Genomic DNA, 17,912 nt, shown 5'->3' with positions numbered 1-17,912 from the left:
TCACTATGTATTTTTGGTGTCTTTATCGCTCAACCTTTATCTGATTTGGTTTTCCATTGTAAGAGAGCCACATGTGTGACCAATCAGTCGCAAAGTATCCATGAAGATTTTCAGACCAATCCCTGCTAAGAATCAAACCATAAAATTCAGGAATGTCTGCAACCAAAATATCAATAACTTGACATACCTTTGGATTCGATGAGAGCATTATGGTCACTTGATTTAGTTCACCGATTACTTCAACCTACGATCGATCTAGCTGAACTATGCGCACTGCAGATTTTTGAGGTTGGACATTTAACTTTGCACAAATTGCTTTAGGTAAAATATTAGATGAAGCTCTTGAATCTACCGAACAATTATGCAAATTTTTATTGAAAATTTCGTAAGTGAGTAGGAATGGAGGAATATGGGATTTTGACCTACCTCCAATTAAAGCAATATCATTTGGATCAACTTTATTTGCTATATTAGTTGGAGGTCTTTCCATCTCATAAGAAGCTTGCAAAATTACACGACAGGAAGAGGTGCAACTGGTATTGCATGTAACTCTTTCAAAAGTAATTTCTATTTATGTTTTAATTTGCTCGGTTCTTGAAAAGTAATGTTAGCCCTAGTCTTCTTCATGTCTTCAACGATATTATACTCCATCTCATCAGAAACAGTGTTTTAGCTGAAGTTGATGAATCGGATTGGACTGGGTTTGTTTGAGTCGCTTTTGGTGATGTTTTCTTACCTGTGACTTTATCCTTGGATACCGAGCTTACGCTCTTCTGCTTAGAACCAGGCTGTGGAGGATCGAGTCGATTTCTACTTCTGGTACTGACTGGTGATGCCTCTTGATCCTCTTCGTCTGGAAGAATGAAGTCCCACATTCCCTGTAGTTCTACAACTTCATCGTCATCAATAGGTTCTTCATTGGAAACTTCCTCTTCTTCTCCTTCAAATTCCGCATTTGTTATAGCATTGGGAGGCTTTGAATCAGTTGAATGATTTCTTCTATAAGGCTTGTAGGGTTTCTTAGAAGAAGTCTCTGCTACTTGTCTTTTAATGTCAACCATTTCATTAGGCATGGTTTTTAAAACTTTCTGCAATCCTTCTAAATCAAATGGATCCTTTAGTTTCTTTTTCTTAAGATCATCTTTAAAATTAACCTTCTTAGACTTTCTTTCATCAACAGCGTTTTTCTTTTCTAAAGCTAAGATACGTTTTTCTACCGCTATTGCTTCCTTCATGTTTTCGGCTAATGTTGTCTTGGCAGCCCTATCAACAAAGATTGTTATGTTCGATGGTAAAGCAGATATGTACCATTCACTTCGAACTTCTTTGCTAGGCTTGGAAGCAGTCAGGATTTTATTCAAAAGCTTGTTGAAACGCGAGTTAAAATCTTTGATAGGTTCTCTCAACTCAGTCTTAAGATTCGATAGATCATTGATCAATGTTGCCGTAGACCTATCATCACCGAACTTTGTCAAGAATTTCTCTTGGAAAATGTCCCAACTAGTAATGGACCCTGATGGTAATGAAAAATACCAGGATCCAGCTACTGCTTGTAAAGTGTAAAGAAAAACTCTAACAACAGCGTCTTCATTTGTAACTCCATTTAAAATTATTGATAACATAAAGTTATTTATGTGTTATTCTGCTAGCATGCCTGCTTCAGGGTTAAACTTGGGCAGTCATTTCTTAGGATGGGCTGGTAATTGACTCAAGGGTGCAAGCATTGAGACTGCCCCTGGATTATTCCATGGGTTTTGAGCTATTGTTGAACTACTAACAGAGGAAAGCGTAGATGAAGTTCCTTGTGGTAAGGATGAGGATGTCAAAGTTCCGATACTCTTATGAACAACAATATGAAGTGGAGGGGTGGATGGTTAACTTTGCAATGGAGAAGATGGAATGGATGTTGATGATGAAAGAATCTCACTATCAAACCCTTGAGGTGTCTTCCTTGCTCTTTTCCTTTTAGGAAGAGGTAATTCAGTTGGTTTGATACCAAACTTTTCACTCTGTAATCTAGTAAGAGGATGAGAAGGATTATATTGCGAAGTCACACTACCTTGAGATAATTCAGATTTCTGCAGTGATATGAAAAATCCTTGAAGTTTATGGATCAAAGACTCAACTTTAGGGGGTTCGATAGTAGATCTATCTGAAATGTTTGGGTTTGTGGCAGTGGTTGTTGTTTTCTCAACTTCTCGCTTAAGATTTAAAGACTCGGAATGCGATGGAGAAGTCAGGGGAGATGTTGAGGGCGATTTACTCTCAGAATGGTATTTAGATTTAGATTTGTTAGGCATTCACAGTTCGTGTCCTCCTTCTAGCTCCAAATATGTTGAAGCCCCAAAAATCAGGTCTACAACAAGGGGGATACCCACCCGGTCCGGACCTTGAAAGCAGCTCCTTTTCCGTTTTGGATGGTGGGTCCGACTGGGGATAATGGGACCAGTTTTCCAATTTGTTTGTGATAATAAGATTTGATGTTTTCCTTTCTAAAGATTTCTACATAGAATGCTTTTAATCTAAATTCTAATCTAAAACATGCAATTTTATTCTAATGAATGGAAACATCTAATTTTAAAACTATCCCGAGATTACCTTTTCACTTATGCGATCTAAAATAATTTCTAACAGCAATTGGTAATAAAGATCATTCAATTACTACAAGAAAAGAATTCATTAAAATTGAATTGTTTCGTATAAAAAATTAGCCGAAACAATTATGAGGAGCATATCGCATAATAAGTTATTCACACATTAACCATAAACAGAATGGTCACCACCGTACAAAAGTGCCAAATGATAACTTAAACATTCAAGCTTTCATATATAAACAACTGAAAATAACATATTACTTGACACATAAGCAGAAATCATTAAGAGATAAAAGTACCATTGATAACAAGTCCTACTCATGAGCTTCAGCAATATAGATTTATCTTCTCAGAATTCAGCATCTACTAAGAGTACAAAAGTGCATTTCAGTAGCAGATATTAAACACAGATATCAATAAATATCGTTCCATTCATTCATCAAAACCTCCTTAAAGGGTGCAGAAGTGCATGTTCTGAAGAAATGTTTTTGACAAATTTCTGGACCCCTCTCTAAATGCATGAGAGGAGTTTAAATACTACTAACTAAAGACTAAAAATAGTTTATTACAAAAATATAGGAGGAGGTTTGAATGACCGTCCTCATCTAAGGCAAAAATAAATCAAAATAAAACTAAAATTGTATCTGAAAATTAACTATGCATCTGTTCTTTGAGATCGCAAGCATTCAGCATTGGCTTCAGGAGTGTCGGTTGGCCGGCCTCCGATTTTAGTGGTCCTGCGAAAACAGAATCAACAAATGTTGGCGCTATCTTTTCGGCAGAATTTGTAAGGCATTCAAAGTCATACATTGACTGTGCAGTTTAACCAAATATTGCCAATAAGTGTCCCAATTCAACTTGGTTAACTTCTTGATTGACTCTTCCTTTTCTTCAATTTTCTGTCTCCAGCTTGTCTGCAGTTGCTGTGCTTTTGGGAGAAATCCCGGAGCAGTTTCTATTACCAGGTTTTCTCTAAGAAGATTTTCATTGACACAGTCAATGACATTGCTCGCTACTGTCGCTGCTTCTTCCGCTGCCTGTTCTGCCTTTTTTATCTGTGCATCCCACTTATTGAACAACATTTCTTTGTGGGATTCATTGATCTTTAGTAACCCTACTCTCTTGCCTTCCTCTGATTTCTGCCAGTTCAAACAATCGGAAATTTTCTTATCAAGTAAATCATAATTGAGTCGCAATTCCACGACTTGACTTGTGATTTTGTTGCTCATCTCGCAATGGGAGCTCCATTGCGATATTCTTTGGCAGAGTGCCTCTTGCTGTTGCAAGAGTTGGTCATTCAAAGCAAGGGCTTCTGAGACAAATTCTATGACTTTGAGGTCATCTTTATGCATTTCTAACAAGGCCTGTAATTGATGTTCCTTTTCGGCCAAACTGCTTTAATACCCCAACTACATCTGTTGAAAGTCCTATTGTAATTTTTCCAATTTTTCTTCCGCTTCCCGGTTAGCACTGGCCTACTGTAACTATTGCTGCAAAAATAGGATTTTTTCTTCTTTATCCTTAAGCAATAGTTGTACTTCAGACGCTTTATCAATAGTAGCAGAAGCATAGGCTCCTGTGATCTGGGATAACTTAGTCAAATTTTCTGTAAGATCAGTGGTAGGGTCTCGCCAAAGGACATCTAGCTACTCTGCCTCAAGTGAGAGCACGCTGTCTAATTTTCATTTCTTTCTCTGTCTTCTTACCACTGCTTTGTGTTGCGGACTATAAAATACATCGAGAGGAGGGATTTCCTCTATCTTCAGCATGATTTCATGTGATGGAGATATGGGAATGTGCTCCGTTTCTGGAGCATTGATGACTGTTTCAATGACCATTTATGTCATTGTCTGTGTTGTATTCTCAGGTGCCTCCATGTTTTGTTCATCAGTATTGATCAATTCATTAAACGTTTCCCACTCTTTCTCCAGCTCAATTCTTACTGGCTTTGTTGGCTGGACGAGGGGAGCGGGAAGCTTCACCTGTGCTGGCAACAAAACTTGTTGCTCTGGTTTCTCTTTAGATTGGGCAATATCCTTGACTGGCCCTTCACTTTTATTATGGTCGCTCTCTGACCGTTTAGACCGTTCTGGTGATTCTTTTCTAGACTTAGACTTGGACTTGTCTGTCCCCGAGCTTCCGCTTATACTGACGCTGGGAGTGGGCTCCCTTACTGGTTCTAAGCGCAACTTGTCCAAGGGGAGGTTTGCCAATCTCTGCTCTCTGTAGAGTTTGAATTCTTGGAATTCCGCTGAGCCAAATTGGATTTGGGCCATGTGAAAAATGTCTTTAAGTGTGGTTTTCTGCTGGAAGACGTTGTCAAAGAGATCATCTTCTTTATTGAATACCTTTATTTTAATAGTCGTAGTAAAGTTTTTTATTACATCAAAGGGATCAAATTGTCTCCCTGGAAATTTAAACAGTCGTAGACTCAGCACGTTATCTACTTCTTTGAAAGCATGACCTAAATCAAATAGCGAAAAGGCCCCACAAGCCACAGGGAATTGCGGCCAGATGGCCTTTTTCTTGTCTTTTAATTCTTTGCTCATTCCTCCAACCCCGCAGGTTTGGTAGGCTATTTCACGGGCCATTAACTTATCAGGAACATACAAGGGAAGTACATGAGGGGAAGCAATGCTTCCAAATACTCTGATATAAGTGAAAAACTCTTCTCCGAACCATCTTCCGACAGGGAGAATATCAACTTCAACTTCGGGGGAAAATCTTGGGGCGTCTTTATTATACAACATTCTGTGAAGGGGTAACATAACTCCATGGCAAATTTTATAAAAATATGGGGTAAACTTAGAATCCCATAATTCCTTATGGTAGACCTGAATGGAAAAGGAACTTTGTATAGTCCACTTCCAACCCATGAGAGGAAATCTAGAAATAGAACAGATTGCATCCATGACATAAGCAGCTAAAAAGAAAGGAGAATAAATCCTCTGAGAGGGAGTTCTTTTAGCAGCAGCAAAACAATACGGGGAGGAGAGGGAACCAATATTGTACATACCGTATTTGTCCTTTTTCAATGGCTCTTCCTTTGCTGACCAGCTTTTGGTACATTCCGCCAAATCCTCATTCTCTTTGGCGAATTTCTCCACGAACTGCTTGTTGTAGCTAGCCTGCAGCTCTGGTAAATGATACATACGTCTTAAATCCTGTGGGGTAAATGACCCAATAAGCTCCTGGTCCCGAGACTTGAATTGCCTGTCTGTTATATCAGTGTTGTCTAATACCCATTTGACCATGTCTGTATAGGGAAGTATTTTAGGCCTTGCTGCTATGCGATGCAGGAATGAGCATGCAAGTTCAGTGAGTGATGCTTTGGATGACCCACGTGCATCTGCTATAACTGTAACTTCCATAACTCTGGGGTTTTCTTCCTCCAGCAGACTGTACATGCCTTCCCAAGTGGATATGTCGGCTTCTCTGGTACAGGTGGTGTCTGTGAATAAGGGCATCATCTCTGTTTCCTCAGCAACCGGAGCTTTTCCCTTCTTTCCCATTACGTTCTACACACTGATCTGTTTATTGTTCTTCTTGCCGCTCCTGCAAGTTCATAAGTAAGGAACGAATAATGTTAAGTGATAAGGTGACAAGAAAGCTCTTTAATTTCGAAATCATATCAAATATATCACCCTACGTGAAACAACTTCTCAATCAAATCTAAATCTTTTCTCATAAATGACCATCAGTAAACCACTAAATTGACATTTAAGCCCATAACTCAGTATCGAATTACGAGAAATATTTTATTGAACAATGAGCCCTGTTGATTTGCGATAAAGCGATTTGCTTCGCAATATCGCAGATCACCATATCGCTAATCCTTTTCGTTAACAATCATCTATTCCTTTATGCGACTGCGAGATGCGATTTGCGAGATGCTTTATCGCATATCGCAGGATCGGGATGTTTTATCTTAAGTGATGCTTGCGACATATGAAATCTGCGATATGCGATGAGTCTGTAAGGCGCGCGATCTCGCATTATCGCATTTTCGCAATTCCAAAGGTTTGTTTATATGATATCCTCCTTTACCCTTTTGCGATGCGATGTTAAGAGAATGGTTTTATTTGAGACTTATCATAATACTTAAGATTTTGGGTTTGTGGATGTTTTTCCTAAACTTATGATAGTGTATTTTATTCGAAGGGGATTATATGTGCTAGTTTTTATTTTTTAGAAGGGTCCCCATTTACTTTACTGTTATTACTAATACTAAAGTAAAAAGGGAGGTTGTCGCTGGCCACAACAGGTTATTTATTAACACAGACTATATCTAAGAAACTTGTAGGAAAGAGGTGAAATTTTTGAATTTGTAGTTCCCCGAAACTTCTATGTCGATAAACAAACCCTAGTGAATAGATGTCCAAAAAATACAACTTTTATTTGGATGTACCTATGGCGACCATTATCCTATTTTAGAACGTTACTCAAATTCCTTGATACCCAACTTTGCACACAAGGTATGGAAGGTATGGGTGTACTTAAATTTTTCCTATGTTTCTCATAATGCAAAGTTCCAAGTCTTTTGCATTGTTCGCAATTTCCTTACAGTGTAGAATTCCTCCCCAAAGGCATCAACAAGTGATGCTCAAGTGGGTTTTGTCCCCAATGCTTCAAATTCATCTTCAACACGTGCACAGAATAAGTGTTCCAAGACTCATTGATATGGGGAAGAGACATGGGGAGAGAAAAAGTGAACTTTGTACTTGTAAAAAATTTGAACAAAATAATAACCATCTAACAAACTTAACCATTTTTTCAAAACACTTGTTAATATCTATCTTTAATTCAAGCAAGGGAATGTGAACATTAACTTATACATTGAAGGGTTCCAAACATCGAATGTGACTACTTGTCAAAGGCATCTTCATTATCGTCGAAAGTCATTGAAGGATGTACTCTAGCCTCATCTTGGACATGTGTGAAAAAACAACAAAATAGATTGCTCTAATAACACTAACAAATATTATTTTGAGAATGAAATAAAGATAACAATAACAAACAAAATAACACAAGGATAATACAAAGAGGTAATGATACACTAAATCCTAACATCTATTACTCAAGAAGAAGAAGAAGAAGAAGAAGGGATTTTAATGATGTCTATGAAACCAAACGGTCTAAGGGACCTAGGACACCAAACACTTTCACAACTTCGAACATTTCCCTAAGTATACTCTCGTGTCATGAATCTTGACCAAGACTCGCAGTTTTGATAAGCCTTGCTTCCTCAAACAGCGTTTTCAAACAATCCACCTTCAAAATACTTTCAAACTAATTATGATTATCCACATAAATTAGACAATCCATGATGTAGCACCATTTTGTTTCAACCTCTCCTTTCCTACAAAAGATGCATATTCTTTCTTCCCACTCTTCCTTTGGATTTTTTCATCTACCCATTTCACATATGAGATGATGAGACCTGGTCCTCAACTGTGTCATTTTGGCACCCAAATATATCTTCTCATCATGATACACCATGCCGGGTTGAAATCTCTGACATATAGAGAATTTTTCTTATCAATCTTCTTTTCCACATGGTAGCCCTGAATTTTTCAAGCACCCATTTTTTTATCTCCTCTTTAGGGTTAGGACAATCCTGCCACTTAATGCAACCACATTTTGCTTCCTCCAAATTTTCTTCCTCCTCCTTAACTCCTCTACAATAATTGTTTAAGGTCGGAGATGCCCATCCATGCCCTCAACCTTTTATAAGTAACTTAACAAGTGAAAGACCATCAAAGCCTCCATCAGAAACAGCGAGCCATTGATTTGACTTTGCATTATTAGTGATTAAGTGTTTTTGAATTCTTACTAATTGTTTCCACTTGTGGTTTGACATGCTATTCCCCTAAACTTCACATCCATAGAATGCAATCATTGTAATCAACAACCCAAAAAGAGTTTTCCTGGTCTTCCAATCAAATAATTTTGCTTTCCTGCATCTGTTATGTAGAAGTTAAAAGCTCTTTATCCCCCTTGAATCCTTTTAGCTCTACATGTCTCCCAATTGAGCTTGTTGTGAAAAACAATTCCTAGATACTTGTATTCTTCCACTATTTCCAAGGGTTTCCCCTCAAAACTAAAATTAACCTATTGTTTTTTCATCTTTAAGGAGAAGATCATGATCTTGGTTTTGCTAATGTTTACTTGCATCCCAACCTCTTAACAAAAGAGCTCTAAGGCCTTCAAATGCTCTCTCAAACCCTGAGTCAATTTTGCAAGTAGGATAAGGTCATCAGCGTACAAAAGAAGCCTCACCACATAACCTACTAACTGAATACCCTCTCCATCGTTACTACTTAACCATTCTTCCATCTTATCAATATATAAGCCAAACAACATCGGGGAAAGACGGCACCCCTACTTGACCCCAATGTCACTACCAAAGCATTTAGAAAAGCCTTAGTTTTGATTTTAGCTCTAACTTTCTCATAGAGCTTATGAATAGCTACACTATATTCGCTTGGAATTTTGATCTCTTCCATTCTTCTCCAAAGCTTGTCTCTAGGAATAGTGTCAAAAACTTTCTTGAAATCAACAAAACAACAAAAGGCCTCCTCAACCTGTATGTCCCAGACTTTTTCTATGAAATTCTTAAGAGTGATAAAATGATCAATGGTAGAATGTTGCAGCCTAAAACCAGCCTACCCTTTTGCTCTTTTACCTTCCTTTTCTACCCAACTGTTGATTCTACGTTCCACCGTGCTTTCAAATAGCTTTCCAAAAAGAGGATTAACCATAATATGTGTTGAAGAATCTAAGGCAATTAGGTATAGTAGGATTCTTCTTGACTTGATAACAATTTGTGAAGCTCTTTTACAATTTGTCTTGGTAGCTTAATCTGCTTCTTCTTATTATTAATGCATGTGTGTTTACTTCATCAAACTACTACCAAAAACATAAGAACAAGAACACAAGATTTTGGCTCTCTGCCAGGGCAAAACCTCTCTCTCTTAGAGAGGAAAACCCTTTCGTAACTTTCTCTTATTGAAACATCTTATTGATCAATGCCAAACCCTACACCCTTGACAAAAATATCTTCCAAGCACAAGTCAAGTCCTTCCTTCTTCCTGCACTTTGTCTCTCGGCACTTAGTCCTCTTCCTTCCGGCACTTCATTCCCGACACTTCGTCCTCCTACTTCCGGCAACTGGTGATAGACCATGTTATGTGAGCTCTAGAAGAGAGACTTATATTTGATCCTTAGTGAGATCCTTCACCTATGAAGATACTTTCCTTCTCGTCCAACCAAGCTTCTTCTTGATGTGTAGTTGCAGAGTTGATGTGACAGCATTGCAAAGCTAGTTTCTCGCACATGTGGGAGGTTTCCCTTATACTTTTGGCTCATTTCTCCTTCGCTTGAGAGACCCTTTTCTTCACTTGAGTAGGAGGCCTTATATACCTAATTTACTAGCCCAAACGATATGATATGTATGACTATGATCTTGTTGTTGTTATGACCGCAGACTGCCCTTCTTTTCTCGCACTTGCGATTGTTTTTCACCCTAAAAATAGTCCCTTCAACTTCGGTTAGAGTTCTCCTTCTTTGCTGCACTACAGGCTCCTTAAACTCGATTTCCCTTCACCCTTAACTCGTCTTCCTTCTCGCTGATTTCAGAGGTATTGTAGGCTTGTCGTTGGAGGAGTGGACAGCCTCTACATATAGAGGTTTGTCCCTCCTTTAGGCCGAATTGACTTTTCCACTTCGGATTTGCTTCTTTGGTGATGTCGTTGCTAGGAGAGGACTTGTGACTTTGCTTGGAGGAATATCTTTGACTCTAATACATAAACATACATGGTGTAACATGCCCTTAATGTCTTCAACATTTTCTTTTGACTCTTTGACTCACCTATAGCACTTTAACATGTGTTATACCTATTTCAATGAGCAAGAAACTCATTGATAAATATAACAAAAATAATATTTCTTTTCTTGAATAAATACAAATATCAAAAGTACATTTACGAAGACCAAATCTAGTTACACTTTCTTCAAAAATAGGGAGGTAATTGGAGGGAATAGTCTCTACTTTTGTAAAGAGGGATAGCAATAGTAATTGTCCATTCAGTTGGAAAATTGCTTTGAGTGGGGTTGTTGAAGATCCTTTTGATAACCGATGCCAAGATTGCAACCCCCCACGTCAAAAAAATTATTTGGAATCCATCAATGTCTTGAGCTTTACCATTTGCCAACTTTTTTATACCACAATTGACATCTTCTAATGAAAATAACTCAATTGAAGTGTTGATTATGGGAGGGCTACTTTTCTCTTGTTCTCTCGTATAAAAACTTTGCATAATTTAACCATTGAGTAGCCAAGATATTATTATCTGTTTACTTTTTCTTGTGTTGTAATTCCCTCCAAAATATTTTGGGATTTAGCTTTCCCAAAGAAATTAATTCCTTCCTTCTTGCAGTCACATACATTTCCTTTTTTATTTTTATGATATTTTTGTACATTTTCATGCTGTCACTGTGTGCCTCCTCTTTAAGTGATATTTTTGGAGCCTTACACGTCTCGTCAAACTAGGAATTGTTTGGAAAAGTGTTTGAGATTCTCTTCATTGGCTGACATCTTTTGCACACCTTTAAGGCCTTGTGGATTAAAGGATCACCATATTCTTACCAATGTTCTCTATCACTGCATTGTCCTCTTCACTTTCTGAGTTGTCTTTTGTCAACTAAAATTGATGTTTCAAAGCAGCAGCAAAGAGCTCTTGATTTTCCTTATTGATGATGACCCTTCCATTTGCATGAACTTTCTTATGTAAATGTTGGTTCCTCTCTACCTACATCCCACTTGTGTGCATTCACAACTTAATAAAGAGAGGCATATGATTCAACTTCATCTCAATAGGACAAGCTCCAATATTGAACTACGACAAATTAGAAATAAAACTTTGAGAACAAATCATATAATCCACCACTTTGACCATTGTAATTTTTACACATAATGTCACCAAATCTAGGCCAGGGTTTCATGCCATAGAGGCTACATAAGCCTAACAATTCAGCACCAAAGTGTGAAACACTCCCTTTTCCATCATGAGAAGACCTTTTCCATGTGTGATCCTCACTCTCATTTAACGAAAGAGAATTGTTGTCCATATTCTCATCACTACCTAATTGCATAAATTGATTCTTTGTTGTCCTTGCATTAAATCACCAATCAAAACTATATCTCCTAGAGTCTTGAAGGAAGAAAAAGTAAAAAAACTTGAAAGTATGCAAAGTAGTACAAACTTGCTAGAACGATGGTAGCATATCTCTATAAAAAATGTGTCAACTACACTCATTTTCCAGAAAAAACATTATAATGGGTTGAAATCACTTATTAACATGACAAGCAACCCTAAAAAGCACAAACCTTAAGATCCAAAACCCTCACCCTAGGAGATGAGGTGGCATAGGGAATGTGGCCCTTAAGGAGCCTAGTTGATGCGTAACATTCCTAAAGCCACAACTTTCACATATGAAATTTGTTTTGACTGTTCCTTAGACTGGTACAAAATTTATTCTTAGCTGTGTGTTTGGCCAACCTAGCAATCAAGGATTGTCCAACCATGTCAATTGTTAAAATGCTTGGGAAATTTGTTGGAGAAATTAATTATTATTGATGTCAAAGGGTGATCAATTAAAGAAACGAATAGCATAGGCTTAAATAGCACTTTTAAGCCCTTTCCAATGCGCTATTCCATGCCCTCTGACTCCTATCCATTAAGGAGAAATTAATTTTCCAAGTCAACCCTGCATGAACAAGTCTACCCCCCTCCAATAGACATGTTGGTTAGTTTGGATGATTGGACTAGTACAAATAAGAAGCTTTCCTCCAAGTCGGTCACCAACTCGTCAAGCAAGAGAGCAGCAAAACTCAGTGGTCTAAGGAAGAAGGAGAAGGTTCATATCTCATGAACCTTGTGGAAAATTGGAGCTCTCTTTGAGGATTATTTTTAATCTGCCTTAAAGGTTTTGGAGGACTTCTTGGTTACAGTTTTGAAGCTATCTTCTATTGGGAATTCAACCTCCTTTGTGGCATTTTGCAAAGCATAATTGGGACTACTCTTAGAGCCATTTTTCGGCCTCAATTCAACTTGTGGAGGACAGAACTAGGTTTGTAATTCGGCCCCTTCTCTATAGAACTTCAACCCTGCAATAGGAGCAAATTTCGGCCCTGTAATAGGGCACAGAACTCAACCCTCTGATAAATTTCGACCCCTACAGTTGGTACAAAACTCGACCTAAGAGGGGTGAAGACTCGAACTATGGAAGAATCTATTTTTGGCCTTGCAATTCAGTGTTTTTGTGGACAGACCTAGAGCATCTTTTGACCTCTATTTTCAGCCTTTTGTTGGAAAATATGGTAGCCTTGGTCGGTATTTTCATCTTGAAAAATAAATGGAAATTTGAATTTTATGTTTGCCTCCAAAATTTATTAGGTCAGTTGGGCCCCTAAAAGGCACCCATTCAACCCCACATGAAGGCTTTATGAAGAAAATCATTTCTCCTTATTTGGACACATCAATTTTGGTCTGTGTCTTTTTTTATCCAACGAAATTACAGGAGGCCCGAAATTTAAGGAGGCTGAAATTCTAGGGACGGCCAAAATTTCACCGATTTGGTTTTTGACATGACACTTGATCGTGACTATGGTTACTGACTTGGTTATTCTTCTGCTATGGTTATTTCTGATGTATTGATGAATCTAGATCCCCTCTATCATGAAAAAGAAATTTTCTGGGTTTTCCCCTTGTGGGTTTTGCCTTGGTTGTGTGCCTACTTTTTGTGTCTCTTATCCCTTTGTTTCATGGTTACTTTACTGTTCTTTCATGTTTAATCAGTTGATGTTTTTCTTATATATCACTGCCTAAATGATATTGAATTTAATGTTATATGAAACTAATGCGTAATTGATCATTGAAATAGTTATCAGGGGAAGAAAAAACCTAATTCTAGCTGGTGCCCTAAAATTAAACATTTTTTTTAAGTCATTTTGAAGCTGAGATGAAGTAATTTTTGTAGACCTACTTGTGCTATCTTAGAAGTGTCTTGAAGTAGTATTTTCTTTATTGAAGTAGACAGACCTTGGTGATCTTTGTTGCAGACTTGGAGACATAGTTGTGCAAACTTGAAGGCATCTTTGGATAGAACCTGATGACCTTGTTGAGCAAACTAGATCTTGAAGTATTGTTTGAAGGAATTGGTGCAAACTTGGAGGCATCTTGAAGCAGTCCTTGACCAAGTTTTGAAGGCCTCTTGAAACAAAGTTTGGAGCAGATCATGAAGTTGTCTTGGAGACACATTGCTAAAGTTTTGTAGTTTATTGGAAGTATTTGTATAGGTTGGAGCCTAAGAGGATTGGTGTCCTCATAAAGACCTAGTTGGTGCCAAGGTTTGTCTTGGAGGATTGGTATCCTCATTCAAAGTTGGAGCCTTGTGAGAATTGAAGTTTTTGTAATGGTTGGGGCCAAAATTTGAGGATTGTTGTCCTCATCATTTTAATTGTTCAGTATATACTTTTTTTATTTTGTTTCTTGTGTTTTGGTATATCTTGTGCTTCCTATTGTGAAAAAATATTAACTGACATAATATAACAATTGAAAGAACTACTGTCAACATAACTCAAATAAAATGCCTCCACATTACAAGCAGGAACATTTAGATTTTCTACCAGATCTCAAATTACTGTCCAAAACCATATTTAATTAATTAAGAGGTTAAATTATGCCGACATTGCATGTCAATTTGTAAGTAATAATACCAGTAAGGGTCTTGACTTCACAACTTCTGTTATAATCCATGCATCACAAGCAGTACAAGGGAATATAAGCTTCAAAACATCAGTTACCATTCATGCATGTCAAGGCACATGCCCTGATAATCATGGTCCATCTACATGGCGTCACAACATATTTGCAATGAATATAATTCCATGATGCCTATCTTTACCAATAGTACCTCAAATAAGACTTGATTTCATTTTAAGTAAACAACTTTATACATTTGCGTAAAGACTCAAATCTAGAATCAAATATGTCTTATTTAAATCATTAAATGGCTAACATTCATGTTCTGATGACGAAGGAAATTCCGATGAAAATCATGACGTAAACCAGTCATAGCATGGAAGTGGTAAGCTAGATACTTTCAGACTGCTAGTTCCTGCAGTAGTTCCACTAAGCCGTCCTGCTGCTGAACATGCTTCACCCATTGGGCGCTGATCCGACCTCGTTCAATGCTCTGATTAACTGTGCGTTCAATAGATGGTTGCATTCGGGTTGAAAAGAATTCCTTTATTTCATCTGCCTTTTCCTCACTTGAAAACTGAAAAGCAAAGAAAAGAAATCTCAGTAGAACTTTAAATTTTCTTAAATAAGTCCTACCGAGAATTGGACAAAATCAACATGAATACATAAATTTGCATCAAGGATAGAATTCAGGAACAGACCTTAGATACAACAGAATTGATGAAACGAGTTATCAAAAATCCTGAACCCCAATTTTTCCAGATAAAGTCCCACTTTTCCTGTACAAAAGAAGCAGAAACCAGATTAGCTGAAAATATAGCAACTGCAATGCTTACATATTTCTAGTTTGAAAACGACTATTCTAGTTTGAAAAATCATACATATATAATGTGGGCGAATGTCCACTAAAAATCCTGTAATTTTAAAATTAGTAATTTTTTGGCGAACATTATTTTTTTAATCTCTTATATGTAAAAAATGAGCAAATTTTTAACCAAGGGTGCGAATATTTTTTTCATAAAATGTCTAAAAAATAGCTAATTAGCGAAATTTCGCCCCTCAAATTTTCCCTATTTCCCTCTCTCTCATACCTGCACACATGAGAAAAATAACAATTTTAAAGACAGATTTACTATTATCAAAGTTATTATGTCATAAAAGATAAAATTCAGCAACCCAACTATACATGAAACACCACATAATCTTGATATGGGCAGTGAGGGGCAGTGAAACAAGTCACCCTTTTATCCATCACAACCTGCTTCATAAATTTCCAAACATTTTGAGACTACTAGAAAGGCTGATTTGAATGACTCGGATTCATGGTAACAGCAAGGAATGCCAGGAATGTGCAAATTATAATTTTCATCAGACAATTCCTGGATGCCAGGAATCTGCAAATAGAATAGCAACTGTTGTATTACAGTACAAATAGACTTTTGAATTAAACGGAAAATTTTTATCTTTGGCTCTCTTCTCTTCCAGCTTGGTATCTCATAAAGAAGTATGGAACCATAATTTTACAGAACATTTACCCCTTAGCATGCTTTCAAATCCAATGCTGTATTTATTTCCTGTCAAGTGTTTTAACAATATGCACCATCCTCTTCACCTAAATGGTCCTACTGCAGTTAAATTCAATCAAGTGATTTAACTATATGTTTGGTTCACACATTTCATTTGTCTAAAGCCTTGATACGAGAATGAGAACTACACAAGTTCCAACAGTCCCAAAGTCCAAAACTAAATGAAAACTATACAACACATCACCTTTAACCACAGCCAGGCAGTCTCACGTCCCTCTTTGTTAATTCCGTAAAGTACAGAGACCGCATCTTGGCTCCGCACCTGCAAGATTATCAAAAATATTTATGGTAGGTTCAAAAATATGGGTTCAGGTCTCTCTTCAAATGCATTGAGATCATAAAAGATAGTACGACTATGGTGATCTCTTTAACAAACCGTAATCCAGCAAGAAGAAGTTGTGTAAATGTGACAGCACTTAACATAGATCACAAAAAAATGTACACATACCATGATTTTATCAATATAATTTAACCATAACCAAAAAACAGCCACCACAGGTACAGAGAAATAGTAGAGGTGCCCTTAGGTAAAAAAAAGGGATGAAATAATACAAATGAGAGTGTATTTGTGTGTATATAGTATATACAACTCAAGTGAGGGTTATAGGCCCACAAAACAAGGGCATACACCCCAGCCATAAAACAATAAGTAGGTCTAACTACCCAAAAGTCGGCCCATTGAGGGCCTCAACTACCCACTGTGTGCTGCCATGTTGCCACAAGTGAAGAATTCATATTCTAAACAAAAGGCAGCTTATGAATTGGCAAGAATTATAAGAGACATACCTCAGAAGACAAACTGAAGTCTAGCGCTTCACGGACAACAGAAGGATCTGGAGATTTTGCAATTGAACCTGCAGGACATGACACGGTTTCCTCTTTTCAGATATTTTACCTTAAAATATTACTGCTAATAAAATGAACCAAAGAATCAGTCCCTTACCTAAAATGCGAACTTTTTCTTCACTTAGATCTGTCTCCCTGAAAATTCTCAACAGAGATTCATAGCCAGATTTATCTGAGGTTGTGACATTCTGCATGACAGCTATGTATGCAGCCTATAGAAAACAACCCAGCCATTTAGATCAATAAACATGTAATGGCAGAAAAAAACAGTCCCTTTAATTTCATATGAAAGCTAGAATCAACAAGAACAGTGCAACCTTTCTGATGTCTGCAGGTAGAATTGTTGTACTTCTGTCATTCAAGAAAACATTGAATCGTCTTCTCGCTTCTACTTTAGTTTCTTCATGCCCAAACTGAGCTAAGACTACCAATATCTGCCCTCTTAACATTGCGTTCAAGTGACTCTCACCTGGAATAGGCTCCCAGCCCAGTTTCCTGTACATGAAAATCACAATACAATGGAATGAAATTAAGTGATGGCATTGACCTCAAGGCCAGTAAACTATGCAATTTGCAGAGGAGTTTTCACAAAACATCACAAACATGATTGTGTTATTTTATTTAATAACTAATGCTGTGCATTCTACAACCAAAGATCATATTTGAGTAAGACCTCGCATGCATGTATGTATGTACCCGGAGCTTTGAGGATAGGAAGGACAAAGTTCCAGTATGCTTATGGCAGGGCTGTTCAGAGTGAAAGCTGGAAGGAGGTAGTGCTAATTTTCAAAAGCTTCTGGAATAGAGTGTTCCAGGAACATTTCTTATATAAAATATATATTATTATATTTTGATGCATGCATATTAAAAACAACACGCAGAATACCAAATTAGTTGCAGAAAACATGAAAATATAGATTTAATTACTGAATTAATGATCATAATCAAAGCATCAACCATTCAGTAAACATATAACATCAATCATCTAGCAGTTATAACTTGTAACATTGTCATCAAATCATCATTGTCATTAACAAACTGTAACTGATAACATCAACCATGAAATGAAATAGAGCATCATCATCATTACCAAAGAGTTGTAATAATGCAGTCAACAGTAC

At 37.2% G+C, this 17,912-nt stretch overlaps 2 pseudogenes across 2 annotated transcripts in view; both read right to left on the bottom strand.

Annotated features, from left to right (window-relative positions):
- LOC149144244 (aminopeptidase M1-like) overlaps positions 1-14,838 on the bottom strand; it is a 192,118-nt pseudogene extending 177,280 nt beyond the window's left edge. Inside the window, exon 1 of the transcript XR_016264011.1 lies at positions 14,758-14,838. The product of XR_016264011.1 is annotated as an aminopeptidase M1-like (transcript). The remainder of the gene's footprint in view (positions 1-14,757) is intronic.
- A 383-nt stretch (positions 14,839-15,221) lies between these two features.
- LOC149144243 (aminopeptidase M1-like) overlaps positions 15,222-17,912 on the bottom strand; it is a 112,791-nt pseudogene continuing 110,100 nt past the window's right edge. The window contains exons 15-18 of the transcript XR_016264010.1: positions 17,109-17,286; positions 16,889-17,003; positions 16,732-16,799; positions 15,222-16,207 (exon numbers count right to left, since the gene is read on the bottom strand). The product of XR_016264010.1 is annotated as an aminopeptidase M1-like (transcript). The remainder of the gene's footprint in view (positions 16,208-16,731; positions 16,800-16,888; positions 17,004-17,108; positions 17,287-17,912) is intronic.

The sequence above is a fragment of the Pinus tabuliformis genome, chromosome X (assembly GCF_031772625.1).
Source record: "Pinus tabuliformis cultivar Carrire ecotype Pingquan chromosome X, CPIR1, whole genome shotgun sequence".
Lineage (NCBI taxonomy): Eukaryota > Viridiplantae > Streptophyta > Pinopsida > Pinales > Pinaceae > Pinus > Pinus tabuliformis.
The sequence above is the reverse complement of the archived record's forward strand: the minus strand, read 5'-3'. Positions and strand labels throughout refer to the sequence as shown.